The 25767-nt window shown below is 39.2% G+C and overlaps 1 protein-coding gene and 1 long non-coding RNA gene across 12 annotated transcripts in view; one reads left to right on the top strand and one right to left on the bottom strand.

Moving 5' to 3' along the window:
- TRPM3 (transient receptor potential cation channel subfamily M member 3) overlaps positions 1-25767 on the top strand; it is an 804873-nt gene that overhangs the window by 507080 nt on the left and 272026 nt on the right. The window lies entirely within an intron of this gene.
- Positions 1099-6106, bottom strand: LOC123381529. The gene is made up of 2 exons (XR_006588610.1): positions 2536-6106; positions 1099-2448 (listed from the first exon to the last, which is right to left on the bottom strand). It is a non-coding gene; the product is annotated as an uncharacterized LOC123381529 (long non-coding RNA).

Raw genomic sequence — 25767 nt, 5'->3', positions numbered from 1 at the left:
TTGTATACTTAGAAATTCTAGTGGAGGAAAATGGATAATTAATGAATGGCAGGAGCCATATCTATCTATTATTGATGCTCTTGAGATGGCTTTTCAGGATTATTGGCATCTCCCCCGCATGTCTTGAAACCTGCCAAAACAGTTGAGTTTTTGCTTACCTACTTCATTAAACCACACTGAGTGAAGCAGATGTTATGAGATTCAGGGATCACTAGAAGGAAAGCTTCCCCAGCCATAAGGAAATTCTTTGGAACATAAACAAAATTTTAGAAAAGCTCCCTTCAGATTTTGTTAACATCAGAAGAAGCTGGTATTCGGTGAAAAGACTCCCCTTAAACTCCTCTCTTAAAATGTCTTTAAGTTAGCAAAATTTTATTTGAACACCTTTGAAAAGAAAGCATTCTAAGTGATTCCCCTGTCTTCTCAAACTCAGTACACCAAATCCAATTTAGCCCCTTCCTTGAAAGTGGCCTCGTTGTGCGACATTTTGTGCTGAAAGTCAGTGCTGTTCCAGGTCCATTAATATATGTTGGCCATTAACCTCATCCCTAGATGATCCCAGGTTGCTCTGATTTCTGACGTTGTTTCTTATTTCCCTTTGACAACCTTTCATCTTACCCCCTTTCTTCACACCCCTTCCAGCACTGCTTTTAATCTGTTGGGCTCTTGGGAACCACATTCATGCACCGGCCAGTACAGGTGGTGAATTAGAGAAGTGGGCCCAGAATGAACATCTAAGTTGTACTTCTCTGATTAGAAAGAAGTAACTTCTGGGGCACCTGGGTGGCTCAGTCGGTTAAGTGTCTGACTTCGGCTCAGGTCAGGATCTCATGGTTTGTCAGATCTCAGCTGACAGCTCAGAGCCTGGAGCCTGCTTCAGATTCTGAGTCTCCATCTCTCTCTGCCCCACCCCCTTCTCTCTCTCTTTCTCTTTCTTTCTCTCAAAAATAAATAAACATTAAAAAATTTTAGAAAGAAGTAACTTCTCAGAAGCTTTCTTAATTCTTACAAGGCAAGTATTCAATCAACAAATAATTACTATGGCTTGGAGCTGTGTTTTGGATAGTCAGGTTTGCCAGAAAAGTGAGTAATCTTCAGTTGTATTAATTAATCTTTATTTGTGTTCATTGATTTCAAAAATAGGCAAAGAAGAAAATATATGACAACTTCAAAATCTACATAATTCTGTATCACAGAACATTTTCTCCTTTCCATTCTTGAGTACACAAAATGATGCTTAATTAACAACCTTTAAATAAACTCATTTATTACATGCCTCTTCTATCTGAGAACCCTGCTATTTGCAAGGAATACGACCAAAACTGTGGCAAATTAGATCCTTACACTAAATGTCTAGTAGACCTAGCCAATAAAGTTAAATAACATTCTACAGTAAAATTTAACTTAAATCACTCTTTACTGTTTTATATTCAGCATTTTGCTTTTTCACTTTTTAGTGATAAACTCTACAAAATTTCTTTCAGTTCCCTTGTCAAGAAAAAAATACTTTGATTCCTAATTGTGATCCCTTTCTTCCTACCCAAGTCCTTAAAAAAAAAAAATCCCAAGAACACTTTAAACAGAGTATTTTAAGAGAAATTATCTTTTGAGTGAGGGGTGGATAGAAGCCCCCATTCACACTTTAAGAGATCCAGAATGTTAACGTAGGGATGCCAACGTGGCATTTCCATACAATGAAGCTAATCCCCACAACCAAACATGTCAGTCATTTCTGTGTGTATTAATGCCCAACTCTCATTTAAATAGCCAGGAAAACTCAGATCTTTAAGTGCAAAGCCCTGCTGATGAGTCAACTTTGTTCAGGCCTCCGGCACATTGTTTGTGCTTCATGACCTAGAAAAAAGACCCATTATATCTGAAAATGTTAACGTTTCCGCACAGGAAAGGACAGTAAGGTACAAACCAACACAGAGTCATCTTGCCTTTGTATTAGATTTAGTTTCTGAATTCTTTCCTGGGAAAGAGCTCTGACTGTAATTTTCCCCCCGGCCATCTACATGGATAACATCTTCACATCCCCCATCCACTTTGCCTTCTCTTTCACGTTTACAGCAGAACACATCATATTGTTCTTATTATTTGTATTAGTGTACAAATTGTATTGTTGTATTCATTGTATTATTGAATTGTAAGTTTGGGGCAACCTTTACACCAAACTGTAAACTGGAGGGGAACAGGGTTCTATGGCTCTCTTTATGGCACAGCTGTGAGCTCTGCGAGTGAGATTCAAGCCAACAACTTTGTTTACCCTGAAGCATTATTATGTGCAAGTCAGAGGTCATTCATTCCGTCATTAAGGGTGTATTAGGCAGTAGGCACTGTGACATTCTTCAGGGAATCCCATCACCTAGAGTGGTGCCTGGAGCTGAGTATGTCCATGAAAATTGAATCAAGTGAATGGCCTGTGTTTAGCTCATTGTAGCTTTTCTGGGAGAAGAAAAAAGCAATTGACATGATTGTTATTCAAATTATAGGTGAAAGATCGGGAGGAAAACCAAAGTGACCCTGACTCACCTCAAAAGGATGGAAAGAATTTGTGCCTCTTGTACAACATCTGAAATCTGTGTCCCTCTCTTTATCTTCCTTGGCCTTCAGAGTAACAAAATAAATCTTAATTGGTTCCCATTCAGTCATCAACACTTACTAAATATGTACCATGAGTGTCAAACACAAAAGAGATTAGGCATCTCAGATCTTGAGTGTGATGAGGTCAGGCACAACCATGGCTTTGCTGAGTATAGGAGTGAAGAGATGAAGGGACTTGCCTGGACCAGAGCTGCAGCCTTGACCTACCTTGCAAGATTACGCTCATTTGCACCTCAGACTGTCCTGAGGCTCCCTTTGCTATGTATCTTTTGCTTGCAGGTGTGGTGACTTTGGATCCTTATCAGCTAGTCATGCAGGGGAGAAGCAGGCTTCCTAAAGGAGAATTACTTAACATAATGGCAGCCGTATGATATTCACCATTGACCCTGTTCTATGTGGCCATACCCCCAACCACCAAAGAACAAGAATGTCAGTGCGTAAAGTTGGCTTTGTGTGGCTACAGGCCAATGTCATCCTGATTGTAGTACAATATGTGACATTTAATAGATGCATAATGATGATGGACATTATCAGCTGGTTGAAAATGTATGCAACACTTTTATGAACGTGCTATCATGCACGCTCCTATCAGAAGTCATCCTCAGGGGACATTAATTATTAATAATTTGGAAATTTAATAACTTGGAAACAGACAAAACTCACCTTCTCTCTATTCTTTTGTGCTATCATGGAACATCAGAACTTTAATGCTTCAGATGCTTTAAATTGTCAAAGTCTAGTGATCATTCCTACCAACATATATTTCTCCTCCCATTGCAAACAACTATTTTTTTTTCTATTTTGAATGCTTAAATTTTGCAATTACTTAACGAGTTTATTTCTGGATATAAAATAAAATTCCTGATTATATTTCTTTCCACAATATATTTCAAATCCCATAAAACGCTTTACCACTATAGACATGTTGCTAACCAAAGTCCCATTTTACCTACCTTGTTAAGAAAAAAAAAAGTTGAACCTTACATCTTGATAATTTAGAAAAGCAACTCCAGAATGTCTTTTCTTTCATGTTACTTGGCAATATTTGGAGCTACCTTGTGGAGATTTTCTCTCCAAGAACTGACTGTATTCTTTGGAAATGCTTGTGGGATCATTAATGTATTGTATCTACTGAGCTCAGTGATGAAGGGTGTTTCCCTCGGTTTTAATTTGTGTGGATCACAGCCACGCCCATAACAATCCTGTAGGTTATTATCCTATGTACTTCTCACTACTTCCTGGTTACATTTTGGGTCTTTTTTTTTTTTTTTTTTTTCCTTTTTTTCATACCCTTTTCGTTTTCGGCTCTCCTGTTCATTCTGGAACAAGGCAGTATATAAATAGCTGAAACAAAGCACGGTGTTAAAGACAAACCAGTCAGGAATTTCTCTTGAAAACAAATGGGGGAGGGGAGGAAATAGAACTTCATACCCCCCCTGCAAATATCGTAGAACACAGTTTTGGAGGCTCTGTCTACACCTAAAAAACATGAGTGTTCATAGTGTCTCTGGCCCAGAAGGAAAGTATTGTCCTCATGAAAGTATTTTGACTCTGTGCCTCTGAGACCAGAAACAGATTCTTTTTCTAGGCTGACATTTGTCACCTCATTTTCAGTCCTATGAGTCTGAACCATCAGCATGATTTGGGGCAGAATCAGAAGTCCTGCCTTAGCATCCAGTTGTGATTTACTCTGGCTAAGAGAATAATGATAAGAGTGTAAGTGTAAAGGTTGGTCCAGGTGAACCATCCACTGAGAATGAGAAAAGACTAGAAGTTCTTGTTAAAAGATATTTATGGATACTTCCCAGTTTTGTGCTGTAAGTTATAGACTATGCCTTTTGAGGTAAAGTACTTAATTACTTGATTCTCTCTTAATTTTCATAATATATTTCTATAATGCTTTGGTCTATTTATTTTTCTTGTGTTATTCCTTACTTGTGTCCTTAAATTCCAAATTTTGTTCCAGTTTTTTTTCTTTTCTTTCTTTTTACTTTCTTAAGCTCTGCAAGGTGGTATTAAACTATGACCCACACCTGTACCTCATTTACTTGATTTCCTAGAGATATATTTCTGGACCGCTAATCCGTTTGAGTGTATCTCTATCATGAAAGTTATAATTCCTATATTGGAACTTGATTTTTCTATTTTGATGAATTTATTTTTAAGAGCTCTTCTGAAGTGTCCCTTTTATTCAAGCAAGAAAAGGATAATGAGAGTTTATATAGTGCCCGTTTTTACATTCTTTATAGATACTTTAAAGCAATTATAATGCCACAGTAGTATCATTAAGGGCAGTGTCTTCAAGTATATATTTATCCAGTGATTGGTTGACCCATTCATTCATTCATTTTTTATTCTTCAAACATTAAGCAATTTCTCTATGCAAGCACAATGCTAAGAACTGTTTCTATAATAATAAAGCAAAGAGGGTTCCTAACCTGGAGGAGTTCACAGTCCAGTTGAGATGAACACACCATTAAGCACATGCCATAAAGTGTAATCATTACTATGGTCTAGGCATCTGTGGGGTGCACCGGGGCACAAAAGAATGGGTAGTCAGTTCTCCCTCAGATAGAGGTATAGAAAAGCTTTATAGATGACCTAATGATTTAGTTGAGTTTTCAACACAGCAGATCCCTAAGGGGTTGGGGAAGGGATGGTGATTTGGGTGGAGGGTAGAGTACCAAAAAAAATAAAAGTCCAAAGGACATAAACCTGTATCAGCAGCTTAGTCTCAGATGTAGTTTTGTGGCTCAAGTGTGAGGTCTGAAGGGGAGACAAAGTAAGAAATGAGTAAGGAAAGAGACATGAAAGGGCTCAAAATGCTGTGATAAGAAGTTTGGACACAAACCTTTACCCCATGACGATCTGTTTGAAGAAGATGGTCGGATTTGCCCCAGAGACCATGTTTTAACACATGGAATCTAAACATAGAATTACCTGCAGAAACAGCAAATTATCTTTTAAAACTACAGCAAAGTGTGGTGACAGGTTTACAATGAGGGATGGTAGTTTGGGTTATCTTCTAAAATGAAGTCTCTCTTTCCCTCTCTCGACTTTGTTCTGCTCTATTGCTTTTCCATCCTGGTTCGACAGAGGTCGTCTCTCAGCCTTTTCAAGAGACTTCCATGCCGTCCTCCTTTCTCTCTGCAACATCACATTTCAGGTTCTCTGACTACTTCATGCAGGCACTTGCCTTGGCTTCAGTTCCTTTCACTGGCTGTTCACTACAGAGGGGTATTTCTGTTGTCCAAGCTCCATATTGCTAACCAATTCGCCAGTTAGGCACACATTTCCCCGAGCCACTTAGATCACCTTTATTGCCAGGAAGCGTTTTACTCCACGAGACTTCTTCAATCCAAATTCTATCCCAAGCTTGTGCTCTCCTCCATCTGCTTTCAGATCGGTAGAAGTAGAGAAAAACTCAGACAACCATTCAAAAATATTTGCCTTCTAAAAAAAAATTTTTTTTAGTGTTTATTTTATTTTTGAGAGTGAGAGACAGAGCATGAGCAGGGGAGGGGCAGAAAGAGGGAGACACAGAATCCAAAGCAGACTCCAGGCTCTGAGCTGTCAGCGTAGAGCCTGATGCGGGGCTCGAACTCACAAACCGTGAGATCCTGACCTGAGCTGAAGTCGGACACTTAACTGACTAAGCCACCCAGGTGTCCCAAAAACATTTACTCTTAGGCTTACTGCGAGTTGCTGAGTGACAATTTAGGATCCTGCCATGCCAAAATAAAGAGTGTTCTAACAGGTCTCTCAGCACGTAGTACCTGTCACAGATCTCATTTAAGCAGGGATATCTCCAGAGCTAGCAAAGCTCCAGAAATTGAAGTTAATGCTTTATCTTGAACTGTTAATTATCTGTGATTTAATGACAACTGTTCAGACAGCTTGAGCCTTGCTATAATTTACCAGTCTGACCCTCCATGACCTTCACAAGAGATGCTATTAATGGCCAGTGAGCTGGTGCACAGCAGTACAGAGAATTGTCTTCTACGTCATCAGCATAATTCAGAAGCCATTGTTTGTTGAATTTTACAAACCATTAATACTCTGCTTCTTCCCTTCACTAAATGTAATCAGCACCTTATCCTAAATGGAGACATCTACCTACAGATTGTACAATTTTTCTAGGAGATTGCCTCTGGGAAAACAGTTTCCTCTTCAAAATTCAGCCTAGACTTTTTCAAACTTTTTGGAGCAACCGTCCAATGTAATTAAAGATCTCTACAAGGAATTGTTGGAAAATCAGGATCTAGTGTCACACTGATATTTACTGTCCCTTGTGTACCTGGGTTTTCTCACCTGTCTAAAAGATTAGTCAGGATGTCTCCTTAGCTCTAAAATGTTCTGTGGTGCTAGGCAGTTCTTTACACTGCTTTGTCACATAAAAAACCATTGCAAACTAGAGACATTGGTTTTAATAAGACATAAATGTCTTGGTTTAGGCATTAGTCCCTATAAGTCTCGTTATTTGTCAGAGGTGATCTTTTTGGTTTTTGGTTTTTGTTGTTCTTTTTTTTTTTTTTTTTTTTTTTTGAGAGAGAGAGAGAGAGAGAGAGAGAGTGTGTGTGTGTGTGTGTGTGCATGAGTGGGAGAGGGGCAGAGAGAGAGGGAGAGAGAGAGAATCCCAAGCAGGCTCCACTCTGACAGCACAGAGCCCGATGCAGGGATTAAATTCATGAACCATGAGATCATGACCCAAGCCAAAATCAAGAGACATACTGACTCTTAACTGACTGAGCCGCCCGGGTGCCCCCAAAGGTGATATTTTAATTAAAATCTGCCTTATCTACTCCAAGAGTGATCTACAGTGAACTTTTAGGCTTCTGTTAATAAATGTTAAAGTATCTTACTGCACAGTGAACATAAGTTGTGATTAGGCAGCTGCATTTTTGTGTGTCTTTTGTTATTGAAAATACTCATTGTCTCTAAACGTTCACAGATTGATTAGTTTTTTTGTATAATAATTCTTGCACATTCACTTTTGAATTCTTTTGTCTTTTAGCATCTGGTTCTTGATTTTCTGTGACTGTATCTCATAACAGAAATCAGAGATATGGCAGTTATCTGCTTAATGTAATCAATATGTGTAGCTGAACTAGAAAATTCATCCAGACTTCAATATATTTTGAAGGGTTTTAGCCTTTCAGTGATCAATTTAGCTAAATAAATTTGTAAGATTAAATCACCACTTTCCACTAGAGCCAGACTGTGAAGCCTAGGGTTGTTTAATACTGGTGCTGTCTCTAGTCATATTTGCTCTCTCTTCCAGATGTGTTCCTTAAGAGATTACCCCTTTGGTTTTGGGGGTGTTTTGAGGGTTAGTTGGTGGTCTCTTTTTATAAATTATAAATATCATGTAATTTTCTGAGGTCCTTCTATACCTGTACAATATATTCTCTATGCAGTTTTCCTCACAATGGCTTGTGACACAGTAAATTCCTGGAAAATGGTGTTTTAAAATATACTACAAAGTAGAAACTTATCTCAAGGAATTCTCTTCACTCATAAGTACTAGGAATTTTCTGTAATCTTTTTGCCTTGTCATAAATACTGGGATTTATCACAGGTCACTTTTAATTGATCAGTTTGTTGTATTAGATAATCCTAATTAAAACTATCAGATGGGAAGGAAAAGAAAAAGTAGGATTCCATCTGGATATCAATGACATAGTTCCATTTCAAACAGCTTGGGAATTTAACATGCTTCTCTAGATTTTTAGTGGCGTGTAAGCTATTTTGTGGCTAGATATGCCTTGTTGGAATGGGATAGGTGGTCCTGACCCGTTGTAGAAAATCAAATCATCTGAAAAGTTAATAAGCATTAAACATAAGAACAAAATTCAGAGTGGTGTACCCTTGAGAATTCTATACAGGACATAAAATGCATCAGCTGATCCCATCAGAGCACAGATCCACATGTGTTTGAAGTGGCCTATGGAATTGTCCTGCTACTCGTAATGTTCATATAGCACTTGACCCTTTGCAAAGTGCTTTCATGGGCAACATCTCTGATGTTCAGTACACCTGATAAATAGAGACTCTTGTCATCTTCCCCGGGTTTTCAGTATAGGCTCTGAAAAGTTAAGTATCTTCCAGGCCTTCTAGGCTTCTGGGCCCCAGTACCCAGGAAAGCTCACGCTCAAACTGGTTGTTGTCTGACCTGCAAACTTGTGCTCTTTTTCCCATAGCAGATTCACAGACCTACCAGCAGTGGCTAAGTACTTGGGTGGGTCCTGTGAGAACCAGTGTAGCACTAGGATGTAAGCTGCTTAGAGATATAGACCCTGAAGAAAGTCTGTTGTAAGTAGCATTGTCATGATACTACCAGCATTTATGTAGCAAACTGTCAAGTGTTATATAAGTGTTAGTAATACTATGACAATTTTGTATGGCAGCCCAAACAGAGATCTGGACCCAGGAGACACTCTGTGCCTTATTTTCCATTCTTTACAGAATTCTCCAATGCATATAACCTTGTATTTTATTCTTCAATCCTCTTGACCAGTATTGTACAAATACAGTATTTGTATTTGTATTTGTATTTGTATTTGTATTTGTATTTGTATTTGTATTTGTATTTGTATTTGTATTGAAACAGTGCCAAGTGCCTGATAGGTACTCAAGGAACATTTGTTGATGGAAAGTGATAAAAGTATCCCTGACCTTTATGCCAAAGGCATAGACCTTGAGTTATGAGATACAAACACTGGATATAATAAACCAGAGTGATGCAGTCCCAGAAAGGCCATGTGACGTCCCATGGTCCCTCTTGCCCAGGTATCATTTCACCCCCATAGCCCAGGGCAAACCTCCGCTGAGTCCTGAGTTTGACTCCGCTCCTAGATGTCAGAGCCATTGGACATCCCCACTGAAAATGCTCCTTTTTGTTGGTTTAAGTAAAAATTCCCAAAGTGTTTTCACAGACATTGCATTTGAGCTTCAGAATAACTCTCAAAGGAAAAATCCAAGGTCCCTGCACCTTCCCAGGCTCCTTGGTTTCTAAAGTTCTTTGCCATCCTGGTGCTGTAATTCTGAACACCATACTCTTTCCTCATTTGTGAATTAGGGACAAGCACATATGTGTAATGAAAGTACTTCCCAACTTTTAAGCAAAACAAAAAGTTTTTCCTCCAGTAGTTGTCTTCATATCTTACTTTTTATTGTGGTCTTAGATCATATTCCTGATGGTTTATGATAAAAGCACCCAGAACCTCCACACATGTGCATGTGTGTGTGTTTGTGTGTGTGTGTGTGTGTGTGTGTGTGTGAATTTTATGACTCTATATCATAATTAGATGACTGTGTACATGCAAAGATAGATATATATCTGCTGCATTTGTACAAAATACTGTATTAAGAACACTTGTAGCTCAACAAGAAGCACATTAAAAAAAGCTTATATTGATATTGAAATTTGCTGTGATGGCTTTAGACACCTTTTCATTCTGTCTGCTGTACATTCTCTCCTCTAACTGTTCGAAACAAGATTTTCAAGTTCCTGGACATCCATGACCCAATTTGCCTTCCAGTATAGTACGATTTCCTATATGTAGAGTGATGCCTTAAGCATATTATAACTTCTGCTGTTTTCCAGTAAAAAAGCAAATTGTGCTTACCTCGTCATATTTTTCAATGTCTTTAAAAATAACTGAGAGGCTTAAAATGCTTTGCATAAGACTTCTTTCGTGTCCTAGGCCTTGTTTGGGAGAAAAGAGAAAGAGTCCTTTGATATAAATCTTTTTTCATGTAATCCTATTCTAATATTAATCTTATTTACTCTGTGTCAGTCTTTAATTACCATTAGCCCTTTAATCTGACCACGTGTGGGATTTGGGGAGGGGGGGGTATTTGCTACCAAAATAACATGACTCTAGGTACATAAATTTCAGTTTTCCTTTTCCAAAAAGTAAGAGTACCGAGCCCTAACCATTCCAAATCTAAGAGGTGTACTTCCAATCCCAAAGTTACCAAGATACAACTGAAAAATTGATGGTCACCATGAAGCATCTTGATATTTGTTATGTTATTATTTGTCTTTGTAGTCATATCATTGTAACTTGTATTTATTTTAATGTTTATTTTTGAGAGAGAGAAAGAGTGTGAGCAGGGGAGGGGCAGAGAATGAGGGGAGACACAGAATCTGAAGCAGACTCCAGCCTCTGACCTGTCAACACAGAGCCTGATGCGAGGCTCAAACTCACAGACCATGAGATCATGACCTGAGCTGAAGTCGGACGCTCAACCAACTGAGCCACCCAGGCGCCCCTATTGTAACTTGTATTTTTATGGCACTTTATCATTTGTGAAAGAGCTTACACAGTACCCATTCATATTATGTATTCATTTGAACCTTGCAAAAGCCCTATGAATCAAACAGGGCTTCCTTTTTATGGATGAGAAAACTTGGACTTGGAGTGTTCCACTTATTGCCCAAGGTTCCTTTTGGTTACGCCAGCTCTGATTCCAGCCCTTGTCAGGTCTTTGTGCCTTCACCAAACAAATCACATCATGGTTATGCAGTCCTTCCCATCTGGAGGACGTATGAGGAGTAGTTTCATTAGCTAATGTGTTATTGTTGTCCCAGATAGTATCTGCACCTAGATATGATGATAGCAGCCCAGTGCGGGAGACTGTTCCTTGGGGAAATAGATCATCAATGTTGTCTCTTTTTCAGAGTAGGCTGTATATAGATGGTGCTTTGTGCCTGTTTAAAATGCCATCTCAGCAGCCCCATGAGTGGCTCAGTAGGTTGAGTGTCCGACTCTGCTCAGGTCATGATCTCATGGTTGGTGAGTTCAAGACTCACATTGGGCTTTGTGCTGATAGCAAGGAGCCTGCTTCAAATTTTCTGTCTCCCCCTGTCTCTGTCCCTCCTCCCACTAGTGCTCACTTGCTCTCTCCCTCTCTCAAAATTAAACATTAAAAAAAATTTTAATGCCATCTCATGTTGAAGTGTGTTTCCAACCTCATAAGTAGTTACAGCAGATGGTTTATTTTCTCACTTTTATTTATAGGCATATTTGGTCATGTAATTAAGTAATGTTTCTAGACACAGGAAGGTAAGTAACAGAACAAGGACCCTATAGTATTTTTTAAAATTGTTCAAGTTATTTCCTACTCCACCTGTGGCATGCATATGATTGAAATAATAATTACCAATATTAACCACTTGCATGCTCATATTGGTTAAGAATTAGAATAGCCTCCTCTTTAATTGAAAATCCTTAAACTGCATGCAAACATAGATACCTTTAGAACTGTTTTTAACCATCCTTGAACATGATAGTTTTTCATAAATGCTTAAAGATTTGCTCCTCTTTTTTTTTTATTCTTTTTTCTTGAGGACAAACATGCAGGCATAAAGCTTGACTCCAGAGAGAACAATGTATTAGAGATTTTTTTTTAATCCTAAAAGCATAAAAAAAAATGGAAGTAACCAAAATTGGGCCAAACCACAGTATTTCTTTCAAGATAACTATTCAAAAAATAAAAAGTGGCCTAACCTCTGTAAATCAGCTAAAACTATTCCCCAGAAAATAATCAAATTCCAGAAACTGGCTTTGATTTAATCTCAGAACTCAACGTCTAATCCCATTAATAAGGAAGAAAGTATTAATCTAGGAGAATTATCCTATTTCTAGATATTCCTAACAGTTTATAGATGCCTAGTTTAATGTAACTATAATAGTGGCTTCTTTGAAAGATATTGCACTTTTGGTAATGTATACTACCCTGTTGATTAAAAAAGTAAATCCTTAGAGCATCGGGGTGGCTCAGTCTGTTCAGCGCCCTGCTCTTGATTTCAGCTTAGGTCATGATTTCATGGCCTGTGGGGACAAGCCCTGCGTTAGGCTGTGCGCTGCCAGCACAGAGCCTACTTGGGATTCTCTCTCCCTCTTTTTTTGCCTCTCCCTTGCTCCTGTGCTCTCTCTCAAAATAAATAAATAAACTTTTAAAAAAAGAGTAAATCCTCTACCCCCATGAAAAATTAATTTCTAAATATAGTTTTTCAAAACATTTTTTTAAGTGATCTCTGTCTTTCATGTTAGAGGCTTTCCTCAAGTCCTAGAAACATTTGGCTATTATTATATCTTAAAATGAGGCACCAAAATGCAAATTGGGAATTCTTTGTGCTGAGATGGGACTTACTTCCTGGTAACTTGTTTAGTGGGTACCCAATATTTTGTTGGGAGAGCCCCCAAAGTCAAGACCATTAGGTCCCTATTTGGTGCTCTTTAGTATTTCCAAAGAAAAGACCTCCAAAGATGTGTACAGGGTGGGGTAGGAGTGTGAAGGGGTTGTGGGGAAGATATTCAGCCACATTGCTCATGTTCTAGCAGCTGAGAGAGGTAAGAAACCTGGGGGCTCTCAATGGCCCTTTTGTAGACTTTGATTTGATCATTTTGTTTCCAGTCTGGTGCCTCATGCCTTCCTTCAGCCGTGCCTTAGGACCCAATCCACTGAGAGTCAACCTTTCAAAGGAATAAACCTCTGGCTTTCTGCCTGGGTGGAAGAGGGTCATTTTCCTGGCTATGTGGAGTGGAGGGGGAAATTTGGCTACTTGTCTTAAAGACTTTAAACCAATTATTTCATATGGGTTTGACTCTACAACTCCTCAGCCTTCAAAGATACCTAGTGCCTCAATTCCTAAGGCTGCCTGAGATTCAGCTGAGTGAAACAACATGGTTCTTGTTGGCTTATGCTCTGCTTTCCAGTCACTTATCTTAGAACAGTCCCCAGTCAGCTCTACCAGTTACCACTCATCCACTTAAAGCTTTCAAAATGTTGTTGGCATCCATCATGAATTGCCACCTCCTTCTCCCTGGTGGGATATGCCTTTGTTTTGTTTTTATTGTTCCTTTACCATCATTTTAGGAGCATATTTGAGAGAAACCAGAAGAAAAGCATATATTCAATCTTCCATGTTTTATCAGAAGTGCTCTGAATGAGCACTCTAAAATGTACATTATTACCTTATTCCAATTGTACATCATCACCTTCCATTGCAAATTGTACATCATCACCTCTTAGAGGTCAGCCTGAAGGGAACCATGTCTCCTCCCTATTCTCTATGACCAAGAGTCAAGTCAGTGTCTCTGCTGAGCCAAAGTAGCTGAATGGAAATGGTTAGTGAATTATCACTGGCCCAGGAGGAGGATATTGTATAGCCATCCCTCCCAATTATCACAGAAATTTTTTAAATGGCATGGATTATACATTAACAATGGAGATAAGACAATTGACAAAGTTGAAAGCAAAATATGTATTGATCAATGGCAAAATAAATTCAAAAACAAAATCCCCTAACAGATAAAAGATAAACTTTTGAGAAAAATCTTGGAGTATATATACTATTGGATCACTTCCAATTTTATAATTAAAATAAAATTCTGGATAATTGAAATCCAGAAAATTTTACATCCAAGATGGGACAAGCCACACACACACACACACACACACACACACACACACACACCAAAAACAAATACAAAAAACAAAAGCAAAAAATACTCTTAATTCCTATTAACCCAATAAACCTTAAAAAGTGAATACACTGTCATAAAAATTCAAATTTTCAGGCAACTACTGTATGTTAGGTGGTTATAACAGTTGAGAGGAAAGACTGAAGCTAAATCCCTTTAGTCATATAAAGCCTCATCATTATAGTGACTTAGGGATAGCCAAATCTAGTTAACACGCCTTCTTGGTTCTATGGAGCATACTACAATCTGTGCCAAATGCAATTAAAGAATGGTTCAAATGGCAATCTGTAGAGCTTTGAAGATATCCGTGGGAAATGGGCTGTCTGGCTGTTCATTACTGTTGTAATAGATTAGAAGTGACATTGGTTTAAAAAAAAAAAAAAAGCAACTCATCGTTCTGGTCCAATTGACCAATTAGGGCTTTCACACTTGTCATACTGCACTTGCACAATTGTTGACATTATTTTTCATTGTATGATGGTTATGGGAAAGAAACATGGTGCTTGATAGACTCTTGTAATATCTCTGCCTCCAACCAAATTAAAGTCTTCATGCACACATGAGTTTAAATATGTGTATTTAGATACATAGGTAAAATGGAACAAACCCAGTGTGTGGTGATAAGAAATAAATGAGTTGATACTTAAAAAGCAGATGTCTAAACACAGATAACCAGATAGCAAGAAAATACGAGATTTGTATGAGCTGCCTCACTTCTCTGTGACATAAATCATATGAGAATCATAACTACTGGAAAAAGGAACTTATGGTTCTAACATAAGTTTTTTCTTGTCATTTCAGATATAATCCCTTCTGTAATATTTCATAAAAAGAAGGCATTAATATTGACATAAATACTATAGCATCAAATTATACTGATTGGGTTTGCATCAAATGTCCATTGCAAATGCTCTTTAAAAATGCAACAGGAAGCATTTTTTATACTTCTTTTTCTTATATTGTTTCCCACTATTTTATTTGCACTTTAGATGAGGAACAATTGTAGTCAGGAGTCATTTTGTCATTGAACAATTAACTCTTCAGAGATCTTTCCAGATTTTAAATCATCCTCGCCTTTCCTTCTGTAACTTCAACACTGAAGTTAGGAAGAAAACTATGCATGTGACACAATTTACACTTGATAAGACCTGGACCAAGCTAAACTAAGTCACCTGAATTCATGTTCTCAGCCCTCTCTCTTTCTAAGCAGGAGCCCAATCACCTAGATGGAGGTGATGTGTTTAAAGAAATCCAAATGACAGAAGTTAGGCGGTCTATATTGGTAAACTCTAGGCAATTATAGATCTCCAAGAGGAAGGAAGGTCCTCTTTGTTTTGGTTTTATTTCCTCCAGGTTATCGGTTAAAATGCTTACACCTTATGAATGAAAGCAGAAGTTCTCCAAGGGCCTCTACCACCACAGCTATTTCTTCCTCAGTGGTCCCCACTTCCTCCTTAAGCCCTTGTCTCCATCTCTCTCTGAATTTCAGATAGTTAAGGTGGTAGAAATAAGCCCTTGAGACCTGAGGCTGAGACTGGATGGTTAGGGTCAACTGGATGCGTTTGTTATGCAACATCAAGTAAGGGCACTAGGCAATGGGAGGGAAATGCAGACAAGTTAATTGTTGTCGATTACTGTAATTGTGAAGCCAATAATAGAGGAATTCCTAAAACCTAGAACTCCTTGGGAGTTCTCTTTGTAACAATTCCACCAAAGGTGCTAACGCAGCTCCTACCGGATTCAGTGCTTTTGAAAGATGATGTGAGGTATAATTTAGATCTATTAAAGGAAAGGAGAAACACTAAAGTGAAAATAGCTCTTGGGCTGGTTTGGCAGTGGGGTGGTTTTACTTAGTATAGGCTGCTTATGAGTACTTTGGTCACTTGTTCTTACTGGTGTTAACTCTGGTTAAGGACTTAATGCAACTTAAATGTTCCGAAACGTTGATGGCTCTAAGTATAACGCTATAGGTAGATAGCACACACGTTTAATTTTATTTCCATTACTCTTGGTGAGTCAGTGACAATATATGGATTTAAAAAAATGCTTATTCTCTGGTAACCTTTAAATGTCAAATTTTAATTTATTTGCACAGATGTTATGAAGGACCAACTTGTGCTTCACCTATGCTACATGTTAGTGACCTGGGAAGAAATGAGATCAGGTCTTTGCAATCTAAGGGAAAGAGATGGGCAAAATTTGGGTTGCAGGACAAGTTTGAAGAAGTTCTAGGTAGCAGCAGAAGTAAACATGTGGTACACAAGGAAGGAGTTGAGATAATTAGGAAAATCCAGAAAAATGTGAGAGAAAATGAATTCTGAGTTAAGTTTGAAGGAGTCAGTTTTTCCTGGGCAAGGAAGCAGAAAAGAAGATACTGAAGGCATGAGAAAAAAAGGAAAAGCAAACGTACAGAGATGTGAATGGGCTAATGTGGTGAAGAGGGAGGGTCATCGAGGAGTTTAACAGTAGACAAGGCCGGAAATGTGGTTTGCAGATAAATCATGTAGGTGTTTGAGCGCCATGATAAAACATTTGTACAACAGAAGACACCAACCCATTCTTCCCTAAGGTTTAAGAACTGTGGTTTGAAACCAAGGTCAACTTTGCCCTAAAGGGACATTTTGCAATGACTGGAGACAGTTGTGGTTGTTATAATTGGAGCTGACGATGCTACTGGTTTCTAGTGGGTAGAGGCCATGAATGTTGCTAAATGCCCAACAAGGACGGGATGGCCCCCCTCAACAAAGAATTATTCAGCCCCAAATGCCAATAGTACTGGGGTTGAGAAACTTGGGTTTAAGACGATATTTCTATGGCACTCATTGGCGAGGTGGAAGAGGGGCTGAGGGCAGAGAGGCATTGAGAAAATTATAGTCACAGGGTTGGGGTGTGATGACAAGACTGAACTAAAGCAACAGCCATGTGTTTGGCACATTTTAAGTAATCATAAGCAGCCAACTTTGAGAAACTCCAATCCCAACCAGTGACCAAGAGGAAACATTAGCAGTCGTATCTCAGAGAGTAGTTGACAGAATTGTCTGTGGTTTAAAATTTGAAATGCTGGAGACCCACCCTCACCGACAGATGCAGAACCTGTGAGCAAGGGACCATCATGCACATTTTCCACAACTCCTGGGGTAATCTTCAGTTGGAGTTCGACCTCAAATCCTTGATTCCTAAACTTGTTTTCTAATCTGTCAGAATGCTTACAATGATCTCCAGGATTGTCCTGATTTTTCTGATCACTTATATTAGAATAATATTTGGCCCCCATCTCTGTGAAGTAAGGACATAAATACATTTAAGATGTTCGGAAAAACAAAGGCATAGCCGTATCTTCTGTATAAAGGAACAATTTGGGGCATTTATATAAAATGTCACATCTCTCCAGAAGTAAGGCACACCTTTGCTTCATTTTGCATGCACACTTTGTCCCGTGCTGGGGCCATTACTAGTCCTGCCTCTCACATGCCTGGTCAGCACATTCTCAGATGAATGGTTAATTCAGTTCTGCATGCTTTCACCAGGTCACTGCATCCCAGGGAGAAATTAGACATTTGTCTTGTTGGCTTCTGGAGTATCCTATACTTTTCTAGCAAGAACACATGCCAACATGTTATCAGAGTTCTCTCTGGGTGGGAGTCAGGGCTAGAAATAATGTGTATTTTCTTTTGCTTGTATAACTATTTCCCAAAAGGCCCTCATTGATTCAGCACAACTTTTGTACTACAAAAAGAATATACAAAACGAGTTGTCAAAAAGCATTTGATGAGTTTGCATTTGGACCCTGTCCCTGCAAGAGATCATTGTAAACCACACCCTAATACAGATCGACACCCTAGGAAGCCCTTCATTATCAACAGTGGCAAAAGATGGAGACCAAAAAGGGATGAATTTGACAATAAAGATGTGTCCGTCCCTATATTTCCTGAGATCCCTAACATATGTTTTTCAATACAGCCCAGGAAACAATTTGACCAACCGTCGAAAGTCAAGTTCCTTTAGATGAGCCCCATTAAGTGAAATGTTGGGACATCCAAGACCCATGGATGTCAGAGCTGACACTGTAATTCCAAATGCAAAATAACAACTAGGATTCCGCCCCTGGTATAAACAGAATGTATCAGCCTCTCTGTACTTATCCTACAAATTAGCCCCTTTCCAGAGATGGAAATACTAATCTTAGAAGCTAGCCAACTCTGCCTTCTACATGGAGGGGGGAGTGTGATCTGATTGGAGTACACTTAGTGTGGTTGGTATCTAGGTCAGAAGAGTTGGCTACAATAGTTGGCTTTAATCCTGGCTTTGCTAGTGGTGTGACCTTGGGCGAGTCATATCCCCACTCCAGATGTCAGTTTCTTCCACTGTGGGGCTCACATAGATGAAATGAGATGCTGCACTTGAGAGCTGGATCTGGGACCTATGAAGAAATAAGGTTTTTGGTGCCTTTTGGCTCACATGATTTCCCTGTTACCTTTCCTAGCTATACTAATAAGAATCACTTGAGTCACTTCGGGAGAGAGGAAATTACTGTGAGCCTAGAAATTGAATGGAATTGGAATGGGAAAAAAATCAGGACTATTCTTTCCATCTCTCTGAGTTGTTTTTTTGTTTTGTTTTGTTTTTTTGTTTTTAGGTTTTTAAATTTATTTTTGAGAAAGAGAACTTACATGGGAGGGGCAGAGAGAGAGAGAGAGGCTCCCAAGCAGGCTCTACACTATTAGCACAGAGCCCAATGCAGGGCTCAAATTCACAAACCTTGAGATCATGACCTGAGTCAAAATCAGAAGTCAGATGCTTAACCGTCTGAGCCACCCAGGTGCCCCTCTTTCTGTCTTTCATAGAATACCTGATTTCTTTCTCATACACAACATTTCTTCTTCTGACTGCACAAGTCCTATACAGAACTCTGATGATGCATGTGTTCCCCTCCAATCTCTACTGATGCATAGGGGAGGTTGCCTTTTTGGAACTTTGTCTACCTCAAGACTTCTTTGCAATTCGTTCCCCATGGTTCCTGGCTCATTTTTTCTAACTTCAAATTTCCAAGAAAAGGAATATGATTGATCAGCTTCTCTTTGGGGGCTAGTCTATAGGTCAATGGTAGTGGCCCACCTATCAATTTTTTGCTGTGGAGTCAGGCACCACCACTGGTCCACTGGACTGTTTTAGCTGTGACCACTGGGGCTGGGTGAGGGGGTGGTGTTGTAATAAAAATCGCCACAGGTGGACAGAGACGCACTGACTGAGAGCTCCAAGAAGTACCCTGGTCTGATTACTTGAGTACTTGACTATAACTCCTGGTTTTAGCACTCCTACATATGTATCCTTTTGAAGTTTGTTACTATTCTATTCTGTGGTATAGGAAACATACATGTCTAGGGATATCATCTTGGGAAATGGGTCCATGGTTTAAAAGCTACCCAGTGTAGGAAAAAGTCACTACTCACATGAAAGAGCAATATCAGGTTTCATTCTCTTTTGCTCTTTGTACTGTTATAAAGTCACTGGGCACAGTTTCCATGACCTACAGGCAAGCATCCTTGCTAAGTCACGTGGTAGAATCTTTAAGGGAGAACTTTGTAATAATTCAATATAGACCTCTTATGACCAACAGTATCAAGTGGGAGACCGAGAAGTGGGATTGAGTTCACAATCAATTTTAAGGAAAGTGCTATCTCCCAGAATACTCAAAATTGCTTGCCAAGTTTGACATTAGGGTGTCATTCTGAAAAAAATAAACTACCTGACAAGCCAGGGGAGAATAAACCATCAATTCCCGAAGACTCAGTCTCCATACCTGTGGTCTTGCTGATGTTCTAATATCCAAGGATAGAAGAGAGGGAGGGAGGGAGGGGGGTGGGGAGAGAGAGAGAGAGAGAGAGAGAGAGAGAGAGAGAGAGAGAGAAATAAAGAGAAAAAAGAAAAAGAAAAAGAAACAAGATTGACTTTGGAAACTCATTTCCAGCCATTTCAAACAGCTTTGGCATTTCCTGTTAAGAAACATTATTTATGTCCAGTCTTCCAGTGTCACATTTTTCACTGCCTGGTTTGTGACCCTGTTAGAAATATAGTAGACCTAGCAATCCAGGGGAATGAGGACTCTCTCTCTCTCTTCATGCATGCCACCAAATCAACTAAAGTCAGGACTGGGTCATGTTAAGACACTAAGTTAATTTGTCTAGCCAACTGACTTGAGCTAAATGCTCCGTGTGGCCAAGAATCTATCAGATAATAAATCATTTCCCTCATTGATACAATCTCTTTCCTATGTTGACTCAGTCTTTTGGCTACAACAGCAACTTTATATTCCCACTAAGACTAACTTCCCAGAATGTGAGCCTTGGTGATAATGCTATTCACGAGCATACTTTATGATTATTTAAGATAATTCATTAATTTGATAGGCAAATAGACTGAGTTTCTCAAGAGGCCAGATGCTGTACTAGGTGCTGAGGAATCAGTTGAGAGAGATGGTCTCTGCCCTCCAGGCACTTAAAATCTGGACAAGGGAATGGATGAAAAATTGTAGGGAATGGCGAAGTTGTGACTAAGGTAGAAGGCAGCCTGGTCTGAAGTGAATATTTGTGTTCATGGCTCACGTTTCATGTGACCACATCTTTAATTGGTCTGGAAAGGAAGTAATTTGCAGGTGATAGATCTGGGTGTCGCCTGCGAGAAACGCACAGAACACGAAAGGCCATACTCCAGCGGAAACTGCAGAAATGCAGAAATGGTCAAAAGCACCATTGTGATGTCGCCTTTTATTAGCCCAACTGAGGAGATGTAATTATTCTGCTAAGTCTTTGTTTGCTATTTGAGAGCAACAAATTAAACCCCACTAATCTACCTTGCTGGATGGTACTTATCAAACCTAAGAGGCTTCAATTATCAACAGCTTAATAAACTTACTAATCTGCATTAAATGAAATCCTTTGCAAAATCACATTGAAACAATGCTTAAGTCATAATCAGCCTGCCTGCTGTCTACAGCCTGCTGTGGCAGAGCCCCAGAATGCACTGTGTAATCAAATTCCATGTTAACTTAAACTCAGAAAACGCCTAATAGTTGGTCACATGTATGTGTGTGTGTGCTTTTTTTTTAAGTCACATTAATTTATACAGAGTCTTTTTAATCCAAAGAAAATTGGCACTTAGGTATAAGTCAAACAAGAATGTAATATAAAACTGCTTAAATTCTGCCACTGGTTGTACGAAAAACACTTCAAAGAATGTTTTATTTTGCAAAGGACGAGCCAGCGTGGTAGCTAACAAGTCCTCATATGATACTCAAAGAATCCAGGGTTGTCATCACATTATCAATCCAGACCACAGTCCCTTGGGAGGTAACAAGAGATAGGCAGTATGCTTTAGGTTTGCAAAAGGAGAAACTGAGGCAGTGGAATGCTTTGCGACTGATCATAATCAGAAACACAAGCAGGCTATCGCTTTGCCTCTCTTTTTTTTCCTAAGCATTCTAGGAAAGAAGACTAGAAGCAAATCACTAACTGAGTGGTTTAGCATTCACGTGGATGTTCTCCAAATGATTTGTTTCGATGCTTGGCACAGGGACTCAAGGTGATAGTAACAGTGTCTTGAGGAATGCATCGGTTAGGTCTTAAATGTTAAATCATGAGCAGAGCCGAACAGATGCAGGTAGATGTATGCATCGAACACAAAGGGAGCCATAGAATTAAACTGAACAAAGCCCTTCAAGATTTTGTCCTCAATCATTTGGACTAATTAATCATATAAACCCATCCAGGGCATACAGACCTCCACACATATGCAAATACCAACTAACATCCAGCTATTTGGGATTCTCTTGGAACCATTTCATTTTTTTAACACAGAAAATGCAGAACTTTCTGTTTGGATACAACAGAGGCTGGCAAGGACCGTCACTTAAAGGCTATCTAAGAAACAAAAGTTCTGATCTTGTCTGTTATTTTGAATTACACGACTATAATTATTTTTCATATCATCTACATCAGCCTGTATTTTCTATGACTTGAAAATTTTTGAGCAGAAAAGTGGTATAACTTCTAAATTCAGTGGGAAAATATAATTGACGGGCAATTATGCTACTTAGCAAATGGTTGGATTTAAATAATGACATCTAACACTAAGAAAAGACTTCTTGTACCTTCAAAATAACATATTGCAATCAAAAGATTTTCTAAGATTTTTTTCCTTAGACTCCAAAAATATGATTTCCAGACATTCAAGAATGATAGTATGGACCCATTGTTCTTCAAATAGTAAGCTTTAATGCCAACAAAAGGAAGGGTGGAGACTTAATACATTTTTATATATTTCTCTCTTTTCACTGCTTTTCAGTATGTTTTCTGTAATGCAGAATTGGTGAAAGGAGAGCTTGGAGTGTGTCTACCAGATCCCAGCAACAACAACAAAAAAAATGTGTGTGTGTGTGTGTGTGTGCGCACGCGCGCGCACATGCCCCTGCATGGTGTGTGTGAACATGTGATCCAGTAAATCACTCAGCCAATTCAGTGGCAGTACTTTAAGACCGATGGGTTCATTTTGCGCAGTATTTTAAGACTTGGTGGTTCCATTGGTGCAGAACATGTCAGGAAAACAGAAGAGTAAAGTGTCCATTGATGAACATCTTAAAGAATGCTCCATCCACAGTTGAGTGATCTATTTTCTTGATAACTATATAGTATTACCCACTATTTTCACAAATATTTCTTAAGAGTCTATTAGGGACCAGGCACTGGAGTAAGGGAAGAGAGTAAAAAGATAAGTAGATATGGCCACTGCCCTAAGTGAGCATGTGAGGATATAAAATAACTGCACCATCAATAAGGACAGAAAGTGGTAACAGGCAGGGAAAGAAAAGTACGTACTTGCAGCTCGGGAGGAAACATTTTTCCATTGTGGAGATGGAAAGAGGAGAAGAAAGGAAAATTAAAGCTAAATCTTAAGAAGTAGGAAGCATGGGAATAGGTAATTAAATTGAAGCCACCTCCCTGAAATCATAGAAATGGTGAAGGACAAATTTAATTAATTCGAAACACAACAAAAATCATTTAAGTGTCTACTCTGCACCAACTGTCTGCCAGACTCAGCTCAGATACCTCTCTTGGCCAAAACTGGGTGGTGCCTTACGGTCTGCAAGCTGGTGCCAGCCCCCAACCTGCTTGTGAAAAATGAGAGAACGGCAAAAATTGAGAATGAACAACTAGAAATTTTTACAGCAATTCGCCACTACCACAAAGTCCACAGGCATCATCATTTTAGGGCATTTTATAAAAAAGTTTTCAATGGATTGAACACTTACTTTAAATGATCCTTCCCCACAAATCACTTGAAAAGCATTGCTCTGGAACACAGCATGAACTGAAAAGTAGGGTCTTCGTAAAGTTTTGTACTTCCTCTGCAGCTTAAAAAACATTTGCACATGATTTAGTGTTCGACAGATGTTCTTGAATGCTGATGTAAATTAATTAAGAAATAAGCGAATGCAGGTCTGATGGCCCATTTTCAAATTCTCCCTGTAGTGGTCAGAGTCAGGCTCTAGGTAGCATCAACTTTAATGAAGTGTAATTACCTCCGCAACAAAGCTTTTCTTTACATTTTGTTCTTTTTAATTTTATTCTTTTAGTGTTTATTTATTTTTGAGAGAGAGTGTGTGTGAGCTGGGAAGGGGCAGAGAGAGAGAGAGAGAGGAACGAAGCGGGCTCTGCACTGCCAACAGAGAGTCCAATGCTGGGCTTGAACACATGACTGCAAGGTCATGACCTGAGCTGAAGTTGGACGTTCAACCAACTGAGCCACCCAGGTGCCCCTATGTTTTATTCTTAATGGTTGTTGAAAGATTTCTGCCTGAGAACTGTAAGCACAGAGAGCTGTTTTCTCTACTTGGTTCTCCCTTATGAAATGTTGGATTTGTACATTTGTGAAATGCATACCCTCTCTCATAATAATTCACCTTCAAATAACTAATTCTGGGATCCCAAGTGGGACAAAATGCATACGTGTGCATTTATATGTGTCCCTTACTTTATTACTGTTCTTCATTTACTGGGACCTCAGGGAGGGTCAGTAGTTAACAGTCATGTCCACATCAGTATGACCTGTGGTACTCAAAACAAAAAGGAAAAGGAAAAAGAAATATTTGTTTGAATAAAAGAAAGTGTGTGTGTGAGAGAGTGTGTGTGTATATTTATGACTTTCCTTTGCAGTTACATCATGAGCTAGCAAAAAAAAGGTGTGGCTCCCAAGTTTTACTAAATATTGGGGAAAGGACCGAACATCTCTTGCCAACTTAGGGTTTGGAGTTTAAGTTGGTAGGTGAATCAGGATACTTCATCTCTGCTCCATGATTTCCCAGTCGTTAATGACCTGACTTTACTTACTGAACACTTATTACACTTAGCCCTCATGTGCCAATAGGAATCTTAGATCACATTATTATTTAAATAAATCTGTAAAGAATTGCTGCTTATGAAAATTTACATTTGAAACATTGAAACATTAAATCGTCCACAACCCCCTTCACCCAGGTGATGAATATTATCTGTTCATGTTTCCTCAAAAAGTAGTATTCAAATTAAAGACTAATGACATTTTTACTCTTCTGTCTTTTTATTTGGAGCAATCATGGATCTGAAAGGAGGTTGATGTGGCTGGAAGGAGTGAGCGGGGATGAGGGAACTATGCAAGACTGAGGACCAGTTGAGGATCTAGAGTTTCTTCTAGAAGTAGTGACAAGTGACAATCTGGATGATTTGGGGGCCAGGGACTGTCACGAGCCAGTTCATTATTTAAAAATTTTTTTTTCAACGTTTATTTATTTTTGGGACAGAGAGAGACAGAGCATGAACGGGGGAGGGGCAGAGAGAGAGGGAGACACAGAATCGGAACCAGGCTCCAGGCTCTGAGCCATCAGCCCAGAGCCTGACGCGGGGCTCGAACTCACGGACCGCGAGATCGTGACCTGGCTGAAGTCGGACGCTTAACCGACTGTGCCACCCAGGCGCCCCTAGTTCATTATTTTAAACAGCCATCACTAAAACTGTTCTACATGATACTGCAATGATGGAGTCATGATACTATGCATTTGGCAAAAACCCAGAGAACTATGCAACACAAAGTGTGACCCCTGATATAAACTGTGGGTTTTGTTAAGGCAAATGTATCCATATCAGCTCATAAATTGGAACAGATGTAGCACACCGGTGTAAGATGTTAAATAAGATGGAAACCATGGGGGTGGGGAAAAAATGAGACTTCTCTGTACTTCTGTTCAATTTTTCCTCAAACCTAAAACTGCTCCAAGAAAATCTCTTTAAGAGGGAAAAAGAGATTCATGCTAGATGGACAGCGAGGGGGACAAATTAGGAAGCCAGTACAGTGTATTTTTTTAAATACCTTTATGAGGCACCTGGGTGGCTTAGTCCGTTGAGCGTCCGACTCCGGCTCAGGGCATGATCTCGCGGTTCGTGAGTTCAAGCCCCGCGCCGGGCTCTGTGCTGACAGCTCAGAGCCTGGAGCCTGCTTCAGAATCTGTGTCCCCCTCTCTCTCCGCCCCACCTCTGCTTGTGCTCTGTCTCTCTGTCGTTCAAAAATGAATAAACAAAAAAATTTTAAAAAATTAAAAATAAAATAAAATACATTAGCATAGCCTCTTTCAAAAGAA

This window comes from Felis catus, chromosome D4 (genome assembly GCF_018350175.1).
Source record: "Felis catus isolate Fca126 chromosome D4, F.catus_Fca126_mat1.0, whole genome shotgun sequence".
Lineage (NCBI taxonomy): Eukaryota > Metazoa > Chordata > Mammalia > Carnivora > Felidae > Felis > Felis catus.
This window is presented reverse-complemented; position numbering and strand designations above follow the sequence as displayed.